The following is a 27,939-nucleotide window of genomic DNA, read 5'->3' as shown; positions in this document are numbered from 1 at the left end:
GAAACAAGTGTTTATGGTCACTGAAGTCAAGAAAGGGTGACTACAAAGTGAGTATTGGCAAAATGGGTTATCATTTTCAGGTTGAGGTGGCAGGGGTGTTGTCAGCAGCTGCTTAAAGTAACTAAAAAAGTAACTTGTAATCTAACTTCATTACTTTTAAAATTGAGTAATCAGTAAAGTAACTAAGTTGCTTTTTCAAGGAGTAATCAGTAGTTGGACTACTTTTTCAAAGTAACTGTGGCAACGCTGTGTCGAATGTATAACGAATTCCCAATCCATGAGAGGAGAGAAGCACATAGAGATTGCTACTTAAAATGGAATAATCTGCAAGGATCTATAATGAAAGACAGTGATGTTGATGTTCTGTTAAATATCAAGTTACAAACAGCAACAGAGAAAAATAGAGCCACTTTGAAAAGATTCTTAGATGTAACCGTACACATGGGCTCAAGAAACCTGCCTTTCAGGGGAAAAACCAAAGACCTAGATGACATTCATAACGGCAATTTCCTAGGCACACTAGAGCTCTTGTGTCATTATGATTCTCTGCTGAAAGAACACTTTTAAAAAATCAGGAACAACAATCAAAAACAAAAAGAAGGAAAAGGAACCAGGCTGACACATTATCTTAGCTCTGACAGTCAAAATGACTTTAATCAGTTATGTGGCAGATGAGTTCTGAAAAGAATTCTACAGGAAAGGGAGGATGCCATATATTATTCAGTCATCTGTGACATTTCCCATACTGAGCAACATGTTGTGCTACTATGATATGGGAGATATGACAAAGAAACAGATGTTTGGGAGATTACTGAAAGGTTCCTTGAATTTAAGGATCTTCATAAAAACACAGGTAGTGAGACAGCAGAGATGATTGATAATGTTCTTCATGACCATGGGATAGACATCAGTGATTGCAGAGGGCAGGGTTATGATAGTGGAGCAAACATGTCAGGAAAAATCAACGGAGTCCAAGCTCAAATACAGAAGAAACATAATCTGGCTACTTATTCACCTTGTGCCTCCCACTCATTAAATCCTGTTGATGTGCATGCTGCGGAGACAAGCCCAGAAATGTATGGCATCAGATCGGTGCCAAAACCACACGCGTATAAAAAATGCATTTGTGCTTATATTATTTCACATGTGCATGCACAAATTATCTCCACGTGCGTGCGCACATTGGAGGAAACTGCTCCTTGAGCAGGGAAAAAGGTGTTGCGAGAGAAGACCAGTGCGCCCCCGCCCTCTTGAAGTTGAATTCTACTCGCACACAGGTGATTCCTGCTCTCTTGCTCGAAACGTATGGAACTATAGGGGTTTTGGCACTATGGGGGAGGGAACCAGGTCAGCACTGGCTCTGCTGTGATTGGTCATTTCTGAAGAGTGAGGTTTGATCAACAGCCCTCCTCTCTGCCACGGAAGTCAGTCGGAGACGAAGGGTTTTAACTGAGTATCGCCTTGTTTCTGCTTAAAACTGCATTCCAGACATCATCTGTCTCGGCAGCAGATATCTGAAGCTTCTGTACAACAACCATTTTTACATAATTTCAGCATTATTTAATAATAAATTACAGAAAATTCTAAAAATCATCTGAGATTAACGAAACTTGGTGCGTCTGAGTCTTACACTCTACACCCAAACCGATCAAAGGGAATAATGTGATTATTAACTATCAAATGGCAAAGTAAAAGCTCTTAAATCATGTGCAAAGTATTATGCCACCACCTTGAAATGGTGCCCCCCCCTTTTTGTAATTTATTTATTTATGAATCAGATACAAACAAAACAGGTACTGTACAAAATCCTGAAGCAAGCACCAGTGAAGCAAGATGAGAAGCTAATGGTCATAGAAAATATTTTATGTAATTTGATGCCATTGTTCTTTTCACTGTCTGGCTAAAAGTACTGCAAAGGATTGAGAACAGGAATATTATTCTCCAGTCAGGAAAAGTGTCACTTGACATAGAAGCGGCCAATATCAGAGCCTTGACAGAAGAGATGCAGTCTCTAAGAGATGCACAGGAGTCTCTCCTAGCTAAGGCAAAGTTGATAGTTAGTGAAATGAATGTTGCACCTCAGTTAAGCAATTTTTTTCAGTGGCACGACCTGGGAGACTAGACAGGATGAGGGAAAGATGAATGCAGAAATGTACAGAGACATCGTGGATGAAAACCTGCTGTAGGGCGCTCTTGATCTCAGACTGGGTCACACAGCCAATGTATCAAAAGGAGTGGCTTCAGGACAACACTGTGAATGTCCTTGAGAGGCCCAGCCGGAGCCCAAACCTCAATGCGATTTGAACATCTCTGGAGAAATCTGAAAATAGCTGAGCACTGACGCTCCCCATCTAACCTGATGGAGCGCGAGAGGAGCTGCAAAGACGAATGGACAAAACTACCCAAATATAGCTGTGCTAAGCTTGTTACATCATATTCAGGAAGACGTAAGGCTGTAATTGCTGCCAAAGGTACATCAACAAAGTATTGAGCAAAGGGTATAAATACTTACGTACATGTGATTTCGTAGTTTTTATTATTAATATTATTATTATTATCATCACCATTTTAAATAATTTTGCAAAAAAAAAAAATACAAAAAAAAATATATATATTTTTTTTTTCATGTTTTTCATGTTGGGATGTTGTGAGTAGAATTTTGAGGGGAAAAAATTATTTGCTCCATTTTGGAAAAAGGCTGTAACATAACAAAATGTGGAAAAAGTGAAAAAGCATTGTGAATACATTGCAGACGCATTGTATTGTCCACACAAAAGGCACAGTTCTGGAGCTGGCAACAAGCTTGGCCCCAAACAAACAAGGTTCAGGCACACATGTGATCAGTCCAAACAGGTACCAGTCTTTCTCAGGGAGGCAAAGGGTCATTCAAAAAGCAGTAAGAAACACACACACACAAAAAAAAACATAGGAACAAAGGATGGCAGCAAAGGTTTATCAAATGAATCAAAAGCACTGGATCAATAATATAGGAGAGCAGGAGAAACCTACAAAATTTGGGAAGGAGGGAACATCAGTTACATACGCCACCAAACAATCAAATTCAGAAGTGTGGACAGGTGAAATCTGAAGGCCAGAAACAGGAAGCTATGCCACACACACACACACACACACACACACACACACACACACACACACACACACACACACACACACACACACACAAAAACCAACAACCAAAGTAAAAGCACCAGAGAATATTTAACATGAGGAAAATTATTCAGATAACAGGAAGAATAATCATAACCTTATTTGTCTTTCTGCTGCTCCTGTTAGGGGTTGCCACAGCATTTCAATCATTTCCATCTCACCTTGTCCTCTTCATCTTCCTCTGTCACACCAACCACCTGCATGTCCCCCCTCAGCACATCTATAAGGGTCCCTTCACACATAACACGATTGAAGCCGACTAGCACACAAAGGAAGAATTGCATGCCATTCATGAAAACTCAGAGCCACCCCAGAGGCCTCGTACACCTGTTGCCACAACATTTGGGCACACAAGCGGCCAAAAGACAGCGAATGCCTTGCACATGCTCATTCAATCCCCCTTTCGGGAGGTCTCGGCCAAATTCCAGGTGTCACACACAAACATCTAACACTGCTCGCTGCACACTTAGAAAAGGCGGGGCTATTCATGCACCTGATATGATACTAGACAGCAGGCAATCACATTCGACCTGTCTGTGAAAACTGTCAAAGTGCCACACGAAAGTGGCGTAACCTAGCATCACACATGAGAGTAACTGTACTGACCCCCCCACCCCACACACACATGCATATGGCGTGTGAAGTGTGTTGTCGCTGTCCACCCCCACCCAGTACAAATGTCTTGCGAATGTGTCATCCCCCCCACCAACAAACACACACACCATGAATCCGACGTTGTCAGCTGTGGCTTGGTGCTGGACCAGCTGACCGCTGTGTGCTGCACATCAGCTGGAGAACACACAGTGTACATGTGTGAGCAGGCACTCACACCCTCATGAGGACCGGCCAGCATCTGAGCGCGCCGCACGGTGTGAAGCCGGTCCGCAGACAGAGGTGGGCATGTCCCGCTGCAACCTGCAGCTGTTCAGATATTGCGAGGTGCGTGTAACTGGGGGTTTTCCCCGTATTGTAATAATTAAAACACAGATCATATTTGCAGCAGATAACTGCTGATGTGTTCACAACGGGAGAGCCCGGCTCTTCATGACACGGGAGCTGACTCTTCATGACACGGGAGCCGGCCAGCTCGAGTGCATCAGATAATTAATGTAAAACATAAAAGAGAGAACAGTTATCCACACCATTTCATTACTTCCTGGTGTACGTCTAGGCGGAGGCTAAATCTGCTGTTTATAACAGGAATTAAGTATTATACATTGTGGTGTTTTTTAATTTTTTTCCTCCTCTGCTGTGTGCGCGACCCTTCCATGTGCTCGCACTGTGTTTGTGCACGCGAACACGAGCATGCATGAAACCGTGGCAATGGTTTTGTGCATGCCTGTCCGAACATGTGTTCCTTACGACAACAGGTGGAATGTGTCGTGGTTCCCCATTTTGTTTTTTGGTTCGTGGATTGTGTTATGATTTCTGCATCTTTCATGTTGTGTATGTTTCCCCTTCATCTCCAGTGTGTCCCTCACCTGCTCACTGAATTTCACACAACAGTCTTCCTCCTTCACCACCACTATCTGATCCATTCTTGAGCCCACTCACCCTCTTCTTCTTCTTCTTCACCTCTAAAGTCATCCCACAAACCACCATCCCATGCTGTCTAGCTACACTCTGCTGTCACCACCTTACAGTCTCCAATTTCTTTTAGCTTGCATTTCCTACAAAAAATGTAGTCCGCCTGTGTGCACATTCCTCTACTCTTAATGTCACCCTGTGCTCCTCCCTTTTCTTAAAGTAAGTATTCACCACAGGCATTTCCATCCTTTTTGCAAAATCAAATAGCATCTGCCCTTCCACATTCCTGCCATTGATAACAAATCTACCCATTACTTCATCATTACCTCCGTTCCCTTTTCCAAGATGCCCATTGAAGCTCCTATCGCCACTCCTTCATGCTTGGGCACACTCTCCACCTCATGTAACTCACTCAAAAAATCTTCTTTCTCCATCTCGCAACCTAAGTCTGGGGCATATGCATTGATGATATTCATCATCACCCCTTCAATTTCCAACTTCACACTCATCACCCTGTCAGACACTCGCTTAACCTCGAACACACTCTTAACATACTCTTCCTTTAAAATGACCCCAACACCATTTCTCTTCCAATCCACACCATGATACAACTTGAGCCCACTGTCTATGCTCCTTCTCTTACTTCCCTTCTACTTGGTCTCTTGCACAGACAAAATGTGTACCTTTGTCCTCTCCATCATATCAGCCAGCTGTCTCTCTTTACCAGTCATGCTGCCAACATTCAAAGTTTCAACTGTAACTTCCACCCATCTCATTTTCCTCTTCTCCCACTTTCTGTGGACATGTTCTGCTCTTCTTCCTCTTCACCCAGCAGTAGCCCAATTTCCGCCGGCACCCTGTCGAGCAATGACATGAGTGCCGGTCATTGTTAACCTGGGCCTCGACTGATCTGGTCTGGAAATTCAATTTTAAGTCTGCATGGTTGGGTTGTTTTACACCACTTGCCCTTCCTGATGCAACCCTACTCATTTATCCGGGGCTTGAGTCTGGCACTCAGAGTGTACAAGGTGCACACCCCATGTGGCTGAGATTTGACAAACTTTAAGGTTAACGCCCTGTCTCCTTCTACCCCCCTCATTTATCCAGGCTTGGGACCGGCACTCAGAATGTACTGGCTACACACCCCATTTGGCTAAGTTTGGGAGAATAATAATAACCACACATGGAGAAACATGCTAAAGACAGAATATCATGGAAATCAAGCCTAACCCCAAAATATGACCAATGACATTTGTTGCATGTTTGAATGTTTATGGAGGCAGTCAGCCCATTCAAGGATAGAAAGCTTAAAAACTAATATTGGGATTTTCCAGTTATCTATAGAGATTTCTGCTCTCGAATGATAGTGCTTGATTAAATCGATGTGCTGTTGCTTAGAGGCAAAAAGGAGAAGGCAATTTCCACCCAGTCTTTATTAAAAACAACATATGGCATGCCAAAATGTGTTGATGCTAAACTCATGTTGTCCTGTCAGTCTGAATAAGAATGAGCTAGAATGATACGTTGCCTCGCACAGTGTAGGGTAGAGAGGTTTTCTTGTGAGAGGGAGGAGAAAGATTAGCTTAAACGACAGCTCTATTAGAGACTTAACCTGGGCTTTGATCATTCCCTGAGCTCCCCCTCAGATCAGCCCGAGCAATAGACGGCAAATCTGACAGTCTCCTGCTCTGCTCCCCTTTGCGACATTCGCCTCCATTGCAACTCACTCATGACGCACCCAGGCTTCACAGTGATCAAAGACCCTTTCTGGTGACTTGAAACTCCCATCTGTGCTCTCACAATGGGGAAGAATAGGAGAAAGGCTGGTTGTCAGACTGAGTGAAAGGCAGCATTTTACGGCAAATACGAATACAGTATGCAGGAGTCCAGAGACTAAAAGCCTGTGTTTGGGCTTTTTCTTTCTTCTGCCCTTCTCCACTGTGTACTGGAATTACAGCTTGACATGCCAAGTGTGTGTCTCAGCTGTCGATTGTGATCAATAAAAACATAGCCCACTACAAATCTGTATGTCGATACACATACACAATGTGTGTGAGTGTACGTGCATTTGGCACTGAAAGGACAAACACAATGTTGCCTGGGATGCCATGTAGTCGTGTGATCTTCTGTGCCAATGTAGCCATTTTGGTAGACAAAAAGAGATGATGCATCCATTTTCTCAGGGCACAATGATTGTAGAATGCAAATCACAAATGCAAATCTGCCACCCTCCATATGCATCTCCATATACTATGAGGCAAGTGTGTGTGTGTGTGTGTGTGTGTGTGTGTGTGTGTGTGTGTGTGTGTGTGTGTGTGTGTGTGTGTGTGTGTGTGTGTTCCTCTCTTGTCCAAATGGAACCTCGAAATCAAGTCAAAGTTGGCACACCTATACTTTGACATACGCATAGTGACACAGGCTATTGAGCACTTTAGTAGTCATAGTCGTAGTAGTAGTAATAGTAATAGCAATAGTAGTAGTAGTGTAGAGATGCAGAATGATCCCTAATTATGTTGTGCTGGATCTGAATTGTGAGAACCCGCAGCAGGTTATTGGTATGAATGAATCCAATGTCACTGTCAAGATCATTTATTCCAACTGTCTGCCAAATTATGGTGTGGTTCTATGAATCAAACATAAATTAACACAAGTGAGATGTAAGCATTCAATCAAATACCAGAATGGTGTATATGTATCCCGGTGGGAAATCAGGGTTACGGAGGAATGTTAGGACATGTGTGTATCCTATTGATGTAAATAGTATATTTGCATTAAAGTAGGATTATGCACTGTGTTAATAATGTTTCTGCCATTAGCGTAAAGATCTGAATTAAATATTGTGTCAAGTGAAGAGTGAAATAAGTTGCATGTGTACCAGCTGGTGATTTGATTGGCTGGTTGGAGGATGTGTGGTGAGGAGTGATTGGTGGAGAGTACGAGTGGGGCGGGGTTTTGGTGCTTGGTGCTGACAGAAGAGCATGGACGCGGAAGTCAGAAGGGTGACTGGACTCCCGCACTTGCTCGTTAGGACTAAGGACTGAGAGGACTCTCTGGCTCGTGAGACTGAGCCGAGCGAGAACTGCGCCAAAGGAGGACGGCCACGTTTTCAACGCCAGCCAGAGAACTCTAGTCCCTTTCACACCGGGCTTGCATACAATTGTTATGCATATGGAGTACGCTGGAAAATTGCTCACATTTGGCATAGTACCTGTGTAGGCTGGAGTGTGATTGTGTGTGTTTGCATTTCTAGTCTTGCTTACAGTTGCATATGGTTGCTCACTGTGTGCTACTGCCACATATGTCGCTCTTGCTACTATTTTCCTGCCTCTGTGGAAGTGTGTTCATTCTCAAAACGGTTCATGAAAAGCAAATGGCACTCACGTTTACACACGTACAGTGGGACACACCACTGTGGCCTGTCAGGGCTCATAACATCAGATCACAAAGTTCAGAGTCTGTTGTGTGTCCCAAAAAACAGAGAGAACATATTGTCATTTAAAATAACATACTTAAACATGACGCTTCTTGTTTCAGCATGTGAGAAAGAAAGAGAGACAGACAGACAGACAGACAGAGAGAGAGAGAGAGAGAGAGAGAGACAGAGAGACAAAGAGACAGAGCGCTGTCTCCGGTCCTGAAATAAAGCAGAAAGCGCGCTGTCTCTGGTCGTGAAAAAAGAACAGCGACAGTGCTGTCTCTCTTCTTTCTTCAGGACCTGCTGCTTCTGTTCTCTGGATTTCAAAAGAAATCCAATTTATGAATTGAAAGAATGTAAACATGTTTTCTGATTACTGGATTACAGACGTGCATAAGGTGATGCATTCCTGCCATAGACCAGCTCATGCACACGCAATGGCTCATTCAGCCAGTTCGATCAGCTGTTTTAAGTATGCACCATCACTACAGGCTGAGTTTCGCTGCACACTCACGCCCCCGTTTGATCATCTGTTTTATGCATGCACAGGCACTTCATTTCACAGCACACTCACAGATACACACACCTCACACAGGTTAGATTACCTGTTCTGAGCATGCACATGTCCACCAGTTCAAACACCTGTAAAGCAGCCACAGACTATGTTTGGATCACGCAGTCACTCACGTTCCACACAGGGAGAAGAAGAGAGAGATTGTGCACCAGGGGTGAGACGTTTGGCTACATGACGTTACAGACTGACAGGCAGATGGATTTGATACACTGGATGAAGTCAAAAGACATTATTTCCAGGAGTTAATGGACTTTATTAACATACCACAATCACGATGTTATGTGGGCCGCTGAAGAGGAGGTACTGCTGGCCCACCACCACCAGTCGGCGCCCTGCTTGGAGTGCGGGCTTCAAGCATGAGAGGGCGCCAGAGCTATTGGAAGTGACAGCTGTCACCTGTCAACCTCACCAGCTGTCTCTCATTAACCTCCTTACAAGAAGCGGATCACAACTCCACCTCCTCGCCGAGAAATCATCTACCACAAAGGTAATTTCTCTGCTGACTTATCGATTGTCTAAACTTTGTTCTGTGTGCAGCCGCATTCCTGTGGTGATCCAGAAGAGGGACCAACAGGAGCTGCACGAGAGAAACGTATCTGGAGGTGGAGGTTTTCCCTCCCAGAGAATTTGAGTGTAAAGGTTGCTGGGTGTGAGGACTCACACTCACCTCCTTCTGTTTCTTCTTTGCCAGCAGTACCAGGGCCGACAACGGAGGACAGAGACCACCTGGGGATTCAGGACTTGGCGGCTCCGGTGTTCTTCAGGCCGTTGGTGGTGGAAGCGGTGTGGGCCCCGGCTCCTCGTTCATCAGAGGTCTCCTATCTTCGAGCCTGCCCACTGTCCTCTTGTATACAATTGGCACCTGTTATTTCTGTTTGTATTCCGTTGTGTACTTTCGCAACATTAAATTGTTACTCCTTTTCTTATCCATTGTCCATTCACTTGCGCCCCCTGTTGTGGGTCCGTGTTACGACACCTTCCCAACAGGATTTCTCGGCCATTCGTCATGGATCCCGAGGGGCGTCAACCACAGCTTGAACAGCCAATGGGAGAACAAGGAGCGCAGGCGGCAGCAGGAGGCGTGGTAAGTGATCTGCAGCACATCCTTACTGCTTTCACTGCTCAGTTACAGCTGGTAACCGAGCAAAATGCAGTCCTCAATCGGAGGATGGAGGCTCTCACCGCCAGAGTGGAAGCACGCGAGTCAAGCGTCGCTGCAGTGTCTCCTCCTGCTGGCCCGGTGCCTGATAGAGATGTTCCACTGGCCGTTCAACTACCCCCCCCACCGTCCCCTGAAGCTTACATAAGTCCTCCCGAACCGTACGGAGGCTGTGTAGAAACGTGCGCAGACTTCCTAATGCAGTGTTCGCTCGTTTTTGCACAGCGTCCAGTTATGTACACATCAGACGCCACCCGGGTGGCTTATGTAATTAATCTGCTTCGAGGTGAGGCACGCGCTTGGGCTACAGCGCTCTGGGAACAGGATTCATGGCTTCTGTCATCATACGCTGGGTTTATACGGGAATTCAAACAAGTGTTTGATCATCCCAACAGAGGCGAGACTGCCTCGACCGTGCTGCTGTCACTGAGACAGGGGCGTCGGAGCGCAGCTGAGTACGCTGTCGACTTCCGCATCGCGGCTGCGAGGTCTGGCTGGAACGACGTTGCGCTCCGCGCTGCCTTCATAAGCGGACTGTCTCCAGTACTGAAGGAGCATTTACTGGCTAAAGATGAACCGCAGGATTTCGACGGGCTTGTTAATCTGGTTATACGATTAGACAACCGCTTAAATGAACACCGTCGGGAGCAGGCCGGAGGGCGTGGCCGGGCACAAGCCGTCCCTCTCTCTTCCGGGTCAGAAAGGGTGACGTCGTCCCCACGCTCCGTTGCCAGTGGGCTCCGTGTGGCAACAGCTCCCCCTGCTGACGAAGCTATGGACACGAGCAGGGCCAAAGTAAGATCTGATGTCAGACAAAGGAGGCTGGCCCGCGGGGAGTGTTTTTACTGTGGCTCATGTGAGCATTTGTTAAAAGACTGCCCCAAACGGTCAAACACCAAAGCCCGCCCTTAGAAACTGGGCTAAGGGTGGGCCATAACATGTACACGGGGAAACCCCACAAATCAGCACGAATCCCAGTGATAATCCTAAGTGGGGATTTAACCCTTCACACCCCAGCACTGGTGGACACGGGGTCCGAAGGGAATCTGTTGGATAGCAGATGGGCAAAGGAAGTGGGGCTCCCTCTAGTGGCTCTGCCTTCGCCTTTGAAGGTACGGGCACTAGATGGCACCCTACTCCCGTTGATTACACACCGGACCCAGCCCGTGACTCTGATTGTGTCTGGGAATCACAGGGAGGAGATCGTGTTTTACGTGACACCTTCTACCTCCCGAGTGATTTTGGGTTTTCCTTGGATGGTTAAGCACAATCCCCGGATCGATTGGCCGTCTGGGGCAGTGGTGCAGTGGAGCGAAACCTGCCACCGGGAGTGTTTAGGATCCTCAGTTCCTCCCGGGTTCACGGCTAAGGAGGAGGTTAAGAGCCCCCCCAATCTGACGGCGGTGCCAGGGGTGTACCATGATCTAGCTGACGTCTTCAGCAAAGATCTGGCACTCACTCTTCCACCGCACCGACCGTACGATTGTGCCATTGATTTGATCCCGGACGTTGAGTACCCGTCCAGTAGACTGTACAACCTCTCACGCCCGGAACGCGAATCAATGGAGACCTACATCCGGGACTCCTTGGCTGCCGGGTTGATCCGGAACTCCACCTCCCCGATGGGTGCTGGTTTCTTTTTTGTGGGCAAGAAGGACGGCGGACTCCGTCCATGCATTGATTACAGGGGGTTGAACGAGATCACGGTTCGCAATCAATACCCATTGCCCCTCTTGGATTCGGTGTTCACACCCCTGCATGGAGCCCGAATATTCACCAAACTTGATCTTAGGAATGCGTATCACCTAGTTCGGATCCGGAAGGGAGACGAATGGAAGACGGCATTTAACACCCCGTTAGGTCATTTTGAGTACCTGGTCATGCCGTTTGGTCTCACCAACACGCCCGCGACGTTCCAAGCATTGGTTAACGACGTCTTGCGGGACTTCCTGCATTGGTTTGTCTTCGTATATCTGGATGATATACTCATCTTTTCCCCGGACCCTGAGACCCATGTCCGGCATGTACGTCAGGTCCTTCAGCGGTTGTTGGAAAACCGGTTGTTTGTGAAGGGCGAGAAGTGTGAGTTCCATCGCACTTCTTTGTCCTTCCTGGGGTTTATCATCTCCTCCAACTCCATCGCCCCGGATCCGGCCAAGGTTGCGGCGGTGAGGGATTGGCCCCAACCAAAGAGCCGTAGGAAGCTGCAACAGTTCCTCGGCTTTGCAAACTTCTACAGGAGGTTCATTAAGGGCTACAGTCAGGTTGTTAGCCCCCTGACCGCCCTGACCTCCACTAAAGTCCCCTTCACCTGGTCGGACCGGTGCGAGGCCGCATTTCAGGAGTTGAAACGCCGGTTTTCGTCTGCGCCAGTTCTGGTGCAGCCTGATCCTACTCGCCAGTTTGTAGTGGAGGTGGACGCCTCAGACTCAGGAATAGGAGCCGTCCTGTCCCAGAGCGGGGAGTCCGATAAGGTTCTCCATCCTTGTGCCTACTTTTCCCGCAGGTTGACCCCCGCAGAGCGGAATTATGACGTGGGCAATCGAGAACTCCTCGCGGTGAAGGAGGCTCTGGAGGAGTGGAGACACCTGTTGGAGGGAGCTACGGAGCCGTTCACGGTTTTCACAGACCACCGGAACCTGGAGTACATCCGGACCGCCAAGCGGCTGAACCCCAGGCAAGCCCGCTGGTCCCTGTTCTTCGCTCGCTTCGACTTCCGGATCACCTACCGCCCCGGGACTAGGAATCAACGATCCGATGCACTGTCCCGGGTGCACGAAGAGGAGGCCAAGGCTGAGTTGTCGGACCCCATCGATACCATCCTTCCCGAGTCCACTGTCGTGGCCACCCTCACCTGGGACGTAGAGGAGACCGTCCGGGAGGCCCAGGCAAGGAACCCGGATCCAGGAGATGGTCCAAAGAACAAGCTTTACGTCCCACCAGAGGCCAGGGCTGCCGTCTTGGACTTCTGTCACGGCTCCAAGCTCTCCTGTCATCCTGGAGTGCGTAGGACCGTGGCAGTAGTCCAGCAGCGCTTCTGGTGGGCGTCACTGGAAGCCGACGTCCGGGACTACGTCCAGGCCTGCACCACCTGTGCCAGGGGCAAGGCGAACCATCACAAGACCAGGGGTCTCCTCCAACCCCTGCCTGTGCCTCATCGCCCCTGGTCCCACATTGGCCTGGACTTCGTCACGGGCCTCCCGCCGTCCCCGGGCAACACCGCCATACTGACGATAGTGGACCGGTTCTCCAAGGCGGCCCACTTCGTGGCCCTCCCGAAGCTCCCGACGGCCCAGGAGACAGCAGACCTCCTGGTCCACCACGTCGTGCGTCTGCATGGGATACCATCGGACATCGTCTCGGATCGTGGTCCCCAGTTCTCCTCGCAGGTCTGGAGGAGTTTTTGTAAGGAGCTGGGGGCCACCGTACGTCTCTCGTCCGGGTATCACCCACAGACGAACGGCCAGGCAGAGCGGGCGAACCAGGACCTAGAACAGGCCCTTCGCTGTGTCACCTCCGCGCATCCGGCGGCCTGGAGCAACCATCTGGCCTGGATCGAGTACGCGCACAACAGCCAAGTGTCTTCTGCCACCGGCCTCTCCCCTTTCGAGGCGTGTCTGGGCTACCAGCCCCCATTATTCCCACTTGTGGAGGGAGAGGTCGGGGTACCCTCGGTCCAGGCCCACCTACGGAGGTGCCGCCGGGTGTGGCGAACCGCCCGTTCTGCCCTGTTGCGGGCCCGGACGAGGGCCAAGACCCATGCAGACCGCCGGCGTTCCCCGGCCCCTGCATACCAACCTGGGCAGGGGGTGTGGTTATCCACCAAGGACATCCCACTTCAGGTGACATCTCAGAAACTGAAGGACCGTTTCATTGGGCCGTTCCCTATCGCCAAGATCCTCAGTCCGGCCGCAGTGAAGCTGACACTCCCGGCTTCACTGCGGATCCATCCCATTTTTCATGTCTCTAGGCTTAAACCATGCCACACCTCACCACTCTGCACTCCTGGACCCGAGCCACCTCCTGCCTGAATCATCGACGGGGAGCCAGCATGGACTGTTCGTCGGCTCCTGGACGTCCGTCGGATGGGCCGGGGTTTTCAGTACTTGGTGGACTGGGAGGGTTATGGACCCGAAGAACGCTCCTGGGTGAAACGGAGCTTCATCCTGGACCCGGCCCTTCTGGTCGATTTCTACCGCCGACACCCGGACAAGCCTGGTCGGGCGCCAGGAGGCGCCTGTTGAGGGGGGGTCCTGTTATGTGGGCCGCTGAAGAGGAGGTACTGCTGGCCCACCACCACCAGTCGGCGCCCTGCTTGGAGTGCGGGCTTCAAGCATGAGATGGCGCCAGAGCTATTGGAAGTGACAGCTGTCACCTGTCAACCTCACCAGCTGTCTCTCATTAACCTCCTTACAAGAAGCGGATCACAACTCCACCTCCTCGCCGAGAAATCATCTACCACAAAGGTAATTTCTCTGCTGACTTATCGATTGTCTAAACTTTGTTCTGTGTGCAGCCGCATTCCTGTGGTGATCCAGAAGAGGGACCAACAGGAGCTGCACGAGAGAAACGTATCTGGAGGTGGAGGTTTTCCCTCCCAGAGAATTTGAGTGTAAAGGTTGCTGGGTGTGAGGACTCACACTCACCTCCTTCTGTTTCTTCTTTGCCAGCAGTACCAGGGCCGACAACGGAGGACAGAGACCACCTGGGGATTCAGGACTTGGCGGCTCCGGTGTTCTTCAGGCCGTTGGTGGTGGAAGCGGTGTGGGCCCCGGCTCCTCGTTCATCAGAGGTCTCCTATCTTCGAGCCTGCCCACTGTCCTCTTGTATACAATTGGCACCTGTTATTTCTGTTTGTATTCCGTTGTGTACTTTCGCAACATTAAATTGTTACTCCTTTTCTTATCCATTGTCCGTTCACTTGCGCCCCCTGTTGTGGGTCCGTGTTACGACACCTTCCCAACACACGAGAGAACTTAAAAATGTGAAAGTGCGTGGATCTGCAGCTGGCAATCGTGCACACGCCTTCTGTGCATGAGACATGGACAGTGGACATGTCCTCTCGCTAGCAATTTGTCCATGAGCAGGAGTTAATGGACCTTTTATTTAACTTGCCACAATCTTGAGAGAACTGGAGGAGGTGAAAGCAAAGCGGAGATGCATCTGGCGGTCGTGCACGATCCGTCCATGAGGAGTGACATGTCCTCTCACTCGTGATTTGTTCATGAGGAGTGGATGTGGACATGTTCTCTGTGGAAGCTTGGCTCACCCTTTCTTCTGTGGTTTTGAAGCTTCATTGCCAGCAAACTCCAACAGGATGAATAAAATACTGTGTACTCAACAAAAATATAAACGCAACACTTTTGGTTTTGCTCCCATTTTGTATGAGATTAACTCAGCGATCTAAAACTTTTTCCACATACACAATATCACCATTTCCCTCAAATACTGTGCACAAACCAGTTTAAATCTGTGATAGTGAGCACTTCTCCTTTGCTGAGATAATCCATCCCACCTCACAGGTGTGCCATACCAAGATGCTGATTAGACACCATGATTAGTGCACAGGTGTGCCTTAGACTGCCCACAATAAAAGGCCACTCTGAAAGGTGCAGTTTTGGTTTATTGGGGGGGGGGATACCAGTCAGTATCTGGTGTGACCACCATTTGCCTCATGCAGTGCAACACATCTCCTTCGCATCATCCGTGAAGAGAACACCTCTCCAACGTGCCAAACGGCAGCGAATGCGAGCATTTGCCCGCTCAAATCGGTTACGACGACGAACTGGAGTCAGGTCAAGACCCCGATGAGGACGACGAGCATGCAGATGAGCTTCCCTGAGACAGTTTCTGACAGTTTGTGCAGAAATTCTTTGGTTATGCAAACCGATTGTTTCAGCAGCTGTCCAAGTGGCTGGTCTCAGACGATCTTGGAGGTGAACATGCTGGATGTGGAGGTCCTGGGCTGGTGTGGTTACACGTGGTCTGCGGTTGTGAGGCTGGTTGGATGTACTGCCAAATTCTCTGAAACGCCTTTGGAGACGGCTTATGGTACAGAAATGAACATTCAATACACGAGCAACAGTTCTGGTTGACATTCCTGCTGTCAGCATGCCAATTGCACGCTCCTTCAAATCTTGCAACATCTGTGGCATTGTGCTGTGTGATAAAACTGCACCTTTCAGAGTGGCCTTTTATTGTGAGCAGTCTAAGGCACATCTGTGCACTAATCATGGTGTCTAATCAGCATCTTGGTATGGCACACCTGTGAGGTGGGATGGATTATCTCAGCAAAGGAGAAGTGCTCACTATCACAGATTTAGACTGGTTTGTGAACAATATTTGAGAGAAATGGTGATCTTGTGTATGTGGAAAAAGTTTTAGTTGTTTGAGTTCATCTCATACAAAATGGGAGCAAAACCAAAAGTGTTGCGTTTATATTTTTGTTGAGTATATAGTCATTTAAACTTGTAATTTCGTCAAAATATGTAATTGCCTTTAATGTTATCAGGACGCCCCCTCTTGGCGCCAGGTCCGTGTTTTGTACTATGATCAAGGTGAAATGACAGTGAAAGTGTGTGTTTAGGTGTGTGTTCATGGTGTTTAGGTGTATAGTATTTGTTCATTGGGGGTTCGGTATGGACGGGTGGGTGTGCGTGTTTGGGGTTGGATTCATTGGGGCAATAGTGGGCTGGTCCAGAGGAAAAATGCCAGGGCTGAAATTTGTTCCCAGTCCGACCCTGATTAAGACTGTAATTGCTGCCAAAGGTGCATCAACAAAGTATGGAGCAAAGTGTGTGAATACTTATGTACATGTGATTTCTTAGGGGTTTTGTGAATAAGGGAAAGGGAAAAAAATCCATTCCATTTTGGAATAATGCTGTAGCATAAAATGTGGAAAAAGTGAAGCACTTTGAGTACTTTCCGGATGCACTGTGTGGTTAGCTAGTCACTATTGGCTGTGGATAACCCATGTACCTCATTTGGTTGTGGAGTTATTCTGGAAAATGTGTGTGTGTGTGTGTGTGTGTGTGTGTGTGTGTGTGTGTGTGTGTGTGGTGTGTGTGTGTGTGTGTGTGTGTGTGTGGTGGTGGTGGGGGGGGTTAAGTTATGACATTATATAAACCTCTTTGAAACAAGTATGGCCTGAACCTCTTGAAGACCAAAAATGACATCACTGCTTGATGGAAAGAACCCTTTGAAGACCTTCCAATCGTGGAGGAGAAGGAAATTCAACACATATATTAAATATTAATAAAACAGCAAAATAAATAAATCTGTTAATTAAACAAGGATTAGATTGTTGTTGTTGTTCATTCGGCTGCACCCGTAGTGTTCGGGGTCGCCACAGTGGATACAGCCAGATCCGCATCGGTATTTGGCACACGTTTTACGCTGGATTCCCTTCCTGACACAACTCCAGTTTTACCTGGAGTAACACACACAGCCCCTGGTGCTCCGAAGAGGTCTCCCATCCAAGTGCTAACCAGATCCTGCACTGCTTATCTTCTGAGATCTGATGGAATCAGGCTGACACATAGCAGAGCAGGTGCTTAAACAAGGATTAGATATGAAGTTAAAAAAAAAAATGGTTCTTTCTTTTTAAGTGGTCCTATCTTCAAAGATATGTTTTTAATCTTCGGTCTCTTTATTTTAACAAGCTTCCTCATCATCAGGGGCTGTTAAGCCCAATAGCAGATAGTCATTATATCAATGGTGCTGGTGCACAATGCAGTAGGACATTTAAGAGCAAATGGTTTACTTTAGACACTCCCACACTGATAGACAGAATCCAATTATCAGAGCTATCATGAGCACCACTAAAGTTGTTGTCTACCTACTGTCTCTGTAGTTAAAAACACAAATTTGGTGGTAATAAAAGTTGCCATAACTCCATTTCTCAAGCAGCTGTCCATTTTTTTAGAACCCAGCCATCCTATTTTTTCCCTTCAACTTTTTGGTAGAGAAGAGCAGATTGCTGTTGATACAGGAGGGTATAATATATTTATATTAAATCATATCTTTCTCTGGATTTTGCAGTGACTATGTATTATATTTGTGGAGCTTTGCCTTGAGTAGTTGTATGAATGAGTGATTGGTTACACCTGGTCAGCTCAGACATGAGCATAGGGCTAGACCTCCCTATATGCTCAGGATGCTCGTTAGGTAGGGCCCTGGAAATGAAGAAAAGCCCCACCTCCCCGTCATTTCACAACAGATATCAGCAAGATTATAGTGACAACTTTGTTCCCAGCATGAAGCAAAACAAATGTCATGTAAGTCAACATTTTTGGCCCCTTGTGAGCTACGTCATGTGTTAAATTCAACTTTGGGTCAATCACAAGTGATGTCGATATTGCCAAGGAGAATAATGTAAGCAGTGTCCAAAACATTGGCAGTTATGACTGTGTCCCAGTTCAGGGTCTGTTCGCTTCGAAGGCTGTAACTGTCTGCCACTTACATCGACTTACTTACTTACTTACTTACTTGCCACTTACTTACAACAAGGCTGTCCCATTTTAAAAGCTACTTGTGACATGGCCAACATTCGCACCCATTGTCCCCCCCAAAAGGATGGATGCAATAGGTGGATCCTTCATGACCCAAACAATCCCATAAGTCACTGTGTGAATTTGTTTTTTTGTTGCCTCCCAAGGCAAAAGATTTGGCTTTAAAAAAAAAAAAAGACGATAACACTTTTATGCTCTGTAAGTACAACTGTAAAAAATAAGTAATGTTTAGAAATAAGTACTGCAAAGTGATTCCTCAGCTATTGGTTATGCCTTCTACGCTATAATGATGCAACAGTGAAATGCTCAGTGGGCCAGGCCATCTCATTTCCGAATGTCTTGTTCCAGCCTCTGTTGAGTCTGAAGGCCTGAAGAGTTCCTTGGAAGACAACCCTTAGAAGGAGGCAGATCCTGATCTGGGACTCAGCCTTTGTCAGTTGGAAGGGACAGATATTCCGACAGCTGTGTATGAATGCCGCTGGAATACCCAGAATGTGTGCCAAAGTCGACTCAAATGATTCGTGCACATTCCATATGCAGCATAGTACGAATACCCAGATTGCACGTCGAATCCGGCCGGAACACAGCACAAATCCTCACAATGCCAGCAGAATGCAGCAGGAATATGCAGAAGACATCCCGAATTCCGTACGAATAACACTCGAGGGCCAAGCCCTGAAAGCTGTATGAATAGACTTCAAACATTGCCAGAATGCCCCCAGAATGTGAACAGACTACGTGTCGGCCATGGAACGACCAAAAGGAAATGCATCCCGAATAACAGGAATGTACCCAGAATGTGACAATGTCCTGCGTGTACCACAAATGACAGCGGAAAAGTCCCCACCAGGGTATAAAAGCCTGCCCACTGCAACCGAGTCATCATTCCCAGACTACTGAGACTATGGAGTATGTACAACATTAGGGGTCTCCAATTGGTTCAAAGTGCTGCTGCCAGAATTGTGACAAGAAGCAGACAGTTCGACCACATTACACTGATTCTGGCCTCCCTTTACTGGCCCCCTGTCTCTGTGAGGTCTGCTTTTAAGGTTCTGTTACTCACCTATAAAATTATTCACTGACTACCACTATTTTGTGTCCCTTGGGTGACTACAAAGTCTACAGGCCGCAGAGCCTCTTGCTCCTGTTTTGTGGAATGATCTCCCCGCTGAGAAAAAACTGCCAGATTCTACAGACACATTCAAGTCCAGACTAAAGACATCTCTGTTCTCCCTCTCATATGTCTAGCATACTGACAGAGTATGGTACTATGCTTCTTCTCCTTTTAATTCATCTTAGTAATTTAATCTTTTCTTTAACCAGGTTAGTCTCATTGAGATCGAGACCTCTTTTGCAAGGGAGACCTGGACAATTATTTAGTTTCCAATTCACTTAACCTGCATGTCTTTAAATGTGGGAGGAAACCAGAGCACCTGGAGGAAACCCATGCAAACACTGGGAGAACATGCAAACTCCACACAGAAAGGCCACAAGTGGGAATCGAACCCATAAGCTTCTTGCTGTGAGGCAACAATGCTAACCACTAACTCACCATGCTGCCTATGAGCAACAGAACAGGTCTCATCCTTACTTCATTTAATTTCTGGGTCTGTTAGTGAAGTTCAGTCCTTACTACCGGCGATCACCTTAGTATTCGCTGTGCTTCCCTGTCAGTTTCCTGTTGGTGAACCCATACCTTAGCTGCAGCTATTTCCAGCAGACTAACTCTGCTCTTTTTCTCTCTGTCCACGGCACCAACGAGAAATCGAGAGTGCTGTACAGACCCTGGCTAAACCTGACTCACCAGCCCATAGACTACCATGCTGAGAGGTACCTCTCTTAGCCGCTGCAGTCTGTTTTTGGAATGCAGTATTCCATGAAGACAGCTTAGAAACTGATACTGATGAGGTAATTGACGGATGTGCAACACAGGGCACCCGACTTATGATGCCCTGTGTGTGGCACCAATAATTGCATGCTCACTTCAATAATGCACTTTGTTTTTGATGCTATTACAGTTTTTTCTGTTTAGTGTTTCTTCAGCTTGGTAAATCTTTGTCATTCTGATTCTCAATTTGAACTTCAGAAAGACATCTTCACTATGTCTAGACACCTAAATGCACTGAGTTGCTGCCATGTGATTGGCCATTAGCTGATTAACTATTTGTGTTGACAAGCAATTGAACCGGTGTACCTAATAAAGGATCATGGCAGGTGGCGGGTGGGGGGGGTTGGAGGCTATCCCAGCAGTGAAAGGGCATGAGGTGCAGTCTACTGCAGGGCCACCTATGGACAGACAGACATATTCTAACTTAAATTTAATTTAGAGTCACCAATTCACTTAATCTGTATGTCTTTGCAAGTGAGACAAGCATCTGGAGGGAATCCATGCAAACATGAGATGAACATGTAAACACACAAAAAGGACAACGTGGAGAGCAATCCCACAACCTTCTTGCTGTGAGACAACAGTGCTAACCACTAAGCCAACGTGTTGCCCTGACTGCAAGCAAGCATTGCTCTATTTTGGTACAGTTTACAGTGTGACAAAGAAAGATTTCATCAAACAGAGTATGTGGCATGGATTGATGACATAACTGCCACAGCCATTTTTGGACATAGTTTACATTCATCTACTCAATAAAGCTACATATCTTGTGATTGCAATTGGCCCAAAGTTGAGCATAACACAAAGTTGATAGACTTTGGGGAGGTGGGGGAATTCATGACATGACTGACATTTTGAGATTTCCAAATTAAAACCGCAAGTATTGTTAGCCACAAAAACTGAGAACTGTGGTGTTTGGCAGTGCTTTGTTGTGCCACTGATGTCATAATGTTCATGCTGCATGACTGTGGAAGTTAATCCTTCATGACTGCTTCGTAATGGGGTTAACGTGCTCAGCGTATGGTGCGGTCAAAACAAATTGAGAGGTTTCTGCTAACTTATGTTTGATGATTCACTCTATACTGAGCTTATGTGACCGAGCTTGCAGCATCATCAAGCTACACCATTTCATGAAGTACTGGACAGCTCCATCAAAGAGCTGTGCACTGAGAAAGGACTGCATTTAATATCGCCAGCCATAAAATTTAGCAACCCCCTAGTCCATAGACAATTAAACTCACACAGGGCCTGTTTTATGGTAGTTCCAGTATATCAGCATGTTCAGGTAACTGGTGGCACTCCTTTTCCAGCAAGAACACCTCATCTCAGAACTGTGTATACATCCATGTTGCTACTCCACCCACATACGCAACATGAAGTAACTGATATGTCTGTACTGTGGGATGAAATCTGCACAAATCCATGCACACTTCTCATGGCAATAGCTCCAGCTGTGTAACTGGAGATCAACCTGTCATCTACACACTGTTGATTACCTCAGCCAGGTGTGCCCAGCTAATCAAGAGTTTGCAGGGAGCAGGATTAGTAATGAAGTGTGTGCAGAGCAGGGAGAAAGAGAGATGTGCTGGTGACCACTGGTATTAAACAAACAAAGTGCTTGATGCACAGTCCCTCGGCCCATGCATTGTCCACTTGTTTGACAATATCACAGAACAAATTTTGATGTTTGACATGGTCAAAAACAAATATTTGCTTCAGTGTCCTCTCACTCGTGATTGACAGCTGTTTGTTGCCCAGCAGCACCCAGCAGCAGATATGTAAGGAAAGGTGCATCAGGTCGTTGTTCTCCCATGTAATCTGTTCCTCCAATGCACCTAAATATGAACAAAAAGTATTTGAATCAAAGGTATCAAAGAGCTGATTCAAACTCTGTGCGCTCTGCACACTGGATATATCCATGTCCGATTGCTCATATATGTGTTAACGTTTATGAGTGATCATTCGTTTCTTTGAATCCTCCAAGTGTTTGTTGAGAGGTAATGCAGTTTTCTATGTTTATTATTCTCTCACTCCCAAACTGGACTCATTTAGAAGCAGGACACATGATAACCTCAAAGAGAAAAAGAAAACCTGAACATGTATTTTCTAAACAAACATGGCTTTCTTTTATGCCTTCCATGTGATCACAAATATTTTGTTGATCAATATATACTTGTTTGTTTTGGAATGGCGTGTGTGGCCATCAGTCAGAGTAGATCTGCACTGTGACATCAGTGGCTGGTGTCTCCAAAATCAATTTCTTTGTGTGTTTATAAACATGTTTCTCATATATTACGTAAAAGCTACTGAGAAATAAACACTTCAAAAACTGAAAACACTGTTTTTGGAACCTAATAACACCCCTGAACTTATTTACAAGACATTTCACAGACCTTAGCATGGTGACAACACAGGGTGGTTGCTAGCCTCAAAACTCTGACTTGTTTGTGTGTAAATATATCCTCTTTGTCATATATTATGTAAAAGCTAGTGAAAAATAAACACTGAAAATGCTGTTTTTGTAACCTGATAACACCTCTGAAGTCATTTACAACACATTTTGAAGATGATACCATGTATGCTAACTTCTGCTAACTCAAAGCTAACTTCCTATGGAGCTAAATTTATCTCATTAATACCGGCAAAAGCACAGAGGGTGATCTACAAATAAAATCCTTGATTTGCACAACTTTCACTCTTAAAATGTAAATATTATTTTTGATTGATTAATAGAGGGGCTTTATTGAACATGTACAAATTGTACGAAAGACAATAGGATCTTAATAATTAATTAAACAACTGCAAATTATAAACAACACAATGCATGGCTGGGGGTATTTTAGCATTGCGTTTTATTTTTTAGTCATCTTCCTCAAAGACACACACATACACACAGGAACAAAATAATGCCAACATTTACTTGATGGATATCTAAAAATTTCCATGTCCAAATTACATTCTTAGCACAGAAGGGTGGGTGTAGAGAGTTTCTTTTCTCATGCTTAAAATATAATTAGACCCAAACCGGTTCAAATAATGAGTATTACACCCCCCTTCCAAATGGAATGAATTTGTTGTTTGTAAATTGCTCTTTTTGGCAGCACTGTATAGTATTGGCAGCTTGCACGGGTGTGTATAGAAAAGAGAAAGCGAGCATTCTGTTCTGCACAAACAATCGTTGCATGTGTCACTTTAGGACACAGTGTCCGAAGAAAACTGTCTGAGGTGTTTTTGAAGACCAAATTACAATGTGGAGTTGCATCAGTAAGGGCATCTGGTGTAAAAGGTGTGCCAAATGAACATGCAGACCCACCTTGGATCTGCTGTGACGGGCCCGAGTGAAAACAAGGGAGCAGCTGAAGGGACTTGCTTACATGACAAGGACAGACTTTTACTGTGTCAGTGTTCCATTAATCTCTGTGGATCTCTTCGTATTGCAGCCTGATTTTGGACTCAGTGTGCTGAATGTACAGACACGCCTCCAGTTTGGCTTGGAACATGTTTTGCTGAAAGCGCTCTGTGTTGCTCATAAGCTGTTGCAAGACTAATGAAAGCAGGGCGGCTCAAATCTAATGAGACACTTTTTCACACAGCTGAACCCTTATGAAAAACCTGTGACCTCTGTGCAAATACACACACACACACACACACACACACACAGGAACATACAAGAATACCCCAACAATCAAGCAACAATTTCAGCACTGGGGCTACATTTTTTTTTTTTTCGTTTTGATAGACCAGGCAAACTATTAAGAAAATTATTATTATTGTATTCTCAAAAATCATTTAAATATAATTGCTATTTATGTGGTTTTAATTTTCATTGGGTTTCTTCTTTTGGTGGTACAAATACAGTCAATAAGGTGGTCACTAAGTCTGCATTGTCAGGCTCACACTGATTTGGACATAATAACCAGTGCTACTTTGCTGAGATAAGAACTGTCAAACTGACCTACATTTGAGTTCAATTTCAAATTCAAAACACAGTCTGTGCTTTGCATTATGTGGTTTGATTTTGGGAAATTCTGGTGTGGATTTAAGGGAAGCAGATCTTTCAAATGAAAAAATAAGTGGACTTGATTTAACTCGCTATGATTTATGGATGTTTCTTAGCAATTTCTGCCTAATCATGTGTGTAAAAGTGAAGGTGTATTACAGCAAACACATGATAATATAGCCATTGTCCTTGTACTATCAACAGAAAGTTTTCAGAAATTCCTAAATACGTATTTGTTGGCTTCAGATTCAAAGTTTCTCATGTTGAAGAATTAAGAACGACATACTTCTGTCTATGTGTAAAATGTCATTGGTCCATAGAAGTATGAAAGCCTATACATATGACAAAACGTTCTCACGTTACTGCATGTGTATGAGGTATGGCAGTGACAAGGTTTTGACCGTGACGAGTTAATTAGACCACAAGGGTCAGAGGTATTGCAAGGGTCACAGAGTACTCATATGTACTCGTCAACAATTTTAGTGCAGAATTTGGTCATAAACAAAATTTTATGTCCATAACTCCATCTTTCCATGAGCTTTGTAAGAGCAGCACTCCTAAACTGGTTTCAGTGAAATGTCACATAATGGTAGCACACTAGATGAAGATGTGCATGAAGGAAAATATTTTTTTGTGACAAGGGGAAATAGCAGGATATTTTAACACATCATGTTGTTAATTATATCTGACAGACATATTTGGCACAGAGGTTACTCAACCTTGTTAATTCAGGTATTTTATCACAACAGACTGACTTCAACAGATGCCCATTTGTCCCTGCCAAACCAGATGATTTTTTTTTTTTGGGGGGGGGGGGGGGGGGGGTTAGGGGTGTCACACCATACAGTGCAATAAATAAATGAATTAATAACATTTCTCTATCATCAGCTCCTCATTTTCTGCCTTGTAAACAGCTGTGTGTCCCACAACAGCAACAGTCATCTTACGCACATTTTACCCAAAACAAAGTTTTGGCTGAACCAAAGGTGATGGGCAATGACCCAGTACTCAAATTCTCTGCTGATCTACTGTCATATTACATCACAACAACATGGACACCCTTTGAAAATATGATAAGGAGGCAACAAAGCTGTGTTGGCAGTAGCAACAGGGGGGAGGGGGGTATACACATTTAAACTGCAGGGGTATCCCCTATTCCTTGCCCAGGCCCATACAGGTGTCAATATTGGCGGTGACACATGTTATCATGTAATAAATGGTAACATTTATATCACTTTGAGCAGATGAGATAGGTTCATCAGTGAAATCACCTGGTGGAGTCAGTGGTTGCAAAGAAAGCCTGCCCCCTCTTGACCCTTTCTGGATTGTCTTTGGACACCACTGCTCTAAAACATCCATCAAGTGTCCTTGGTGGTTAAACACAAAAAATGTGTTTTCCAGACCATGTGTTCCTTGTCCTTTGACCAAACTACTTCAAAATCTTATCATGGATATTGTCATAGATATCAATCCAAGGAATTTTTCCACCAAGTTTGAAAGAAATCCATCCATCTGTTTCTGAGTTATCTTGTCACTAGCCCTACAAATGTGCCATTTATGTTACAATGAGAGTATGTCATGTTTCACAATGGTTTGATGGCTGTCGTTCATTTATTTCTGAGCTGAAATGTTTTTAAGAATCAGAAAGGTTAAAGCCACGGGTTATTAAATCATATTTTGTTGTAATGATCAATCAGATGTTTGTTGGTCAGTTGTATGATATCCAGATATATCACCACATGGGGACCAAAACCTCCCCAGTTGCAGTGTACAGTGTACTTGGATTATGCACAATCAGGACTGTTCAAGACAATAAAGGGGCCAGAGGATATTGAACTCTGTTGTTATTGGCGATTTTGTTAAATTTTTTTTAGCACATTTGGTCACACTTTCAGATCCCCTACATATCATGCCCTCGTGCACTTTTCTGTACTTTTTCACCAGATTACCTTGAAAATAAATAACATATTCCTTTATTGGTAATAACAATAATTATGGGTTTGGGATAAGGAAAATAACACTGTCCAGAAAAATCTCCATTAATTTTATAGTTGCAATATTTATGTTTAGTGGGTATATTTCAAGCATCACTTTCACATGAGAAACATTCATAATGCAGAAGAAAGTAAACCGCCACATACATGATTATTTGAATGATATCTGTCTTTCTTTTGGGCGTGATTTTTTTCACGCCCATCGGTTGCATCATTCACCTGTGATTAGGCTTTGTGTGAGCACTGGTCCTCCCCTCTCGTTGGATTTTCATTGTGAGGTGGAACGATTTGGAGCTTTGCTGCATCACATTTTTCCAGAAACTGTGAGAGACAGCCAGGTGGAAATCATTCGGAAGATTCAGACGGCTTTCGGTGACGATCCTATGGGCATCACACAGATTAAGGAGTGTTACAACCAGTTTAAAGACGGCGCACAATGGCGGAGGGTGCGCCGCGCTCCGAGCGGCCATCGACAGGCTGAAACGACCAGATCATTTCCAAAGTGAATGCTGTGTTGATCCCGGACGTCGTCTGACTACCAGAGAAATTGCAGAAGAGGTGGACATCAGCACTTTTTCGGCACATTCCACTGTTACAGGACATTTTGTAATGAAAGACGTGCGGAAGTTGGAAGTCTCACAGGACATGTTGTGACATGTCCAGCTCTTACACAATTCCTCAGATACTCACTCAGATAATCTTCCGAATGGTTTCCACCTGGCTGTCTCTCACAGTTTCTGGAAAAATTTGATTCAGCGCTGCTCCAATCGTTCAGACATTTTCCTCGAAATGAAAATCCAATGAGGGGGGAGGACCAGTGTTCACTCAAAGCCTGCTCACAGGCGAATGACGCAACCGACAGGCGTGAAAAAACTCACGCATGCACACGAAGGTTCAAGGTTGGCTCATGCAAGCACACGTGATTCAAATCCATAAGGTTTTTGAAAAAATAAAAAGGTCTGATACTTTTTGGACAGACCTCGTAGAGTGTCTAGCGCAGACCCCCCCCCCCCCCAACACACACACACACACACACACACACCGCTGAAAATGTCTGTCACTGTTTATTTCTGATAAAGTGGGCCTAACTGATAAATTTGAAGATGGTTTGAAGTTGTTTTACCCCATAAGCTGAGCTAGCTCAGTTGCAGGGTGTGGTACTTTTGGGGTGTCTGGCTCGGACCCCCCACCACTGAAAATGTCTGTCACTGCTTATTTTCTGATAAAGTGGTCCGTACTGATGAATCTGAAGTTGGGTTCAAGTTGTTACCCCACAAGCTGATCTAGCATGATTTTTGGTGCCCTTTCTTACGTCTGGCAGGTGTACCCCACCACCAAAAACGTCTGTCATTGATCATTTCTAATACACTCTATCATGCTTATTACATTTTGACTTGCTTTTCTTTGTTACTTACAAGAGCTAAGCTAGCTCAAATTTTCCATGTATTATCCTGCCCCTGAGGACCACACCCACTAGCAGGGCACCGGCAGACTTCGTTTGTTTGTTTGTCAAAGTACATCGATCCTTGCTGGGCACAACAAATTTTGTTACCTTTCCAGCTAGGCTGACCCCTGTGGGCTCCCGGATAAAACAATCAAGATGTGGTTGTAGTCCAGACTTGCAGCTTTAATTTCATTCAACAAAAATATCACATTAACCTTTTCGGAATTCCAGTTATTTAAGTTTATGTCCACAGTCCCTAA

General features: G+C 45.5%; 1 protein-coding gene and 1 long non-coding RNA gene across 2 annotated transcripts in view; one reads left to right on the top strand and one right to left on the bottom strand.

Moving 5' to 3' along the window:
• tsnare1 (T-SNARE Domain Containing 1) overlaps positions 1-27,939 on the bottom strand; it is a 426,977-nt gene that overhangs the window by 263,671 nt on the left and 135,367 nt on the right. The window lies entirely within an intron of this gene.
• LOC117513737 lies at positions 8,383-26,373 on the top strand. Its single transcript, XR_004561698.1, has 3 exons — positions 8,383-8,466; positions 11,636-11,641; positions 26,361-26,373. It is a non-coding gene; the product is annotated as an uncharacterized LOC117513737 (long non-coding RNA).

The sequence above is a fragment of the Thalassophryne amazonica genome, chromosome 7 (assembly GCF_902500255.1).
Source record: "Thalassophryne amazonica chromosome 7, fThaAma1.1, whole genome shotgun sequence".
NCBI classification, from domain to species: domain Eukaryota; kingdom Metazoa; phylum Chordata; class Actinopteri; order Batrachoidiformes; family Batrachoididae; genus Thalassophryne; species Thalassophryne amazonica.
The sequence above is the reverse complement of the archived record's forward strand: the minus strand, read 5'-3'. Positions and strand labels throughout refer to the sequence as shown.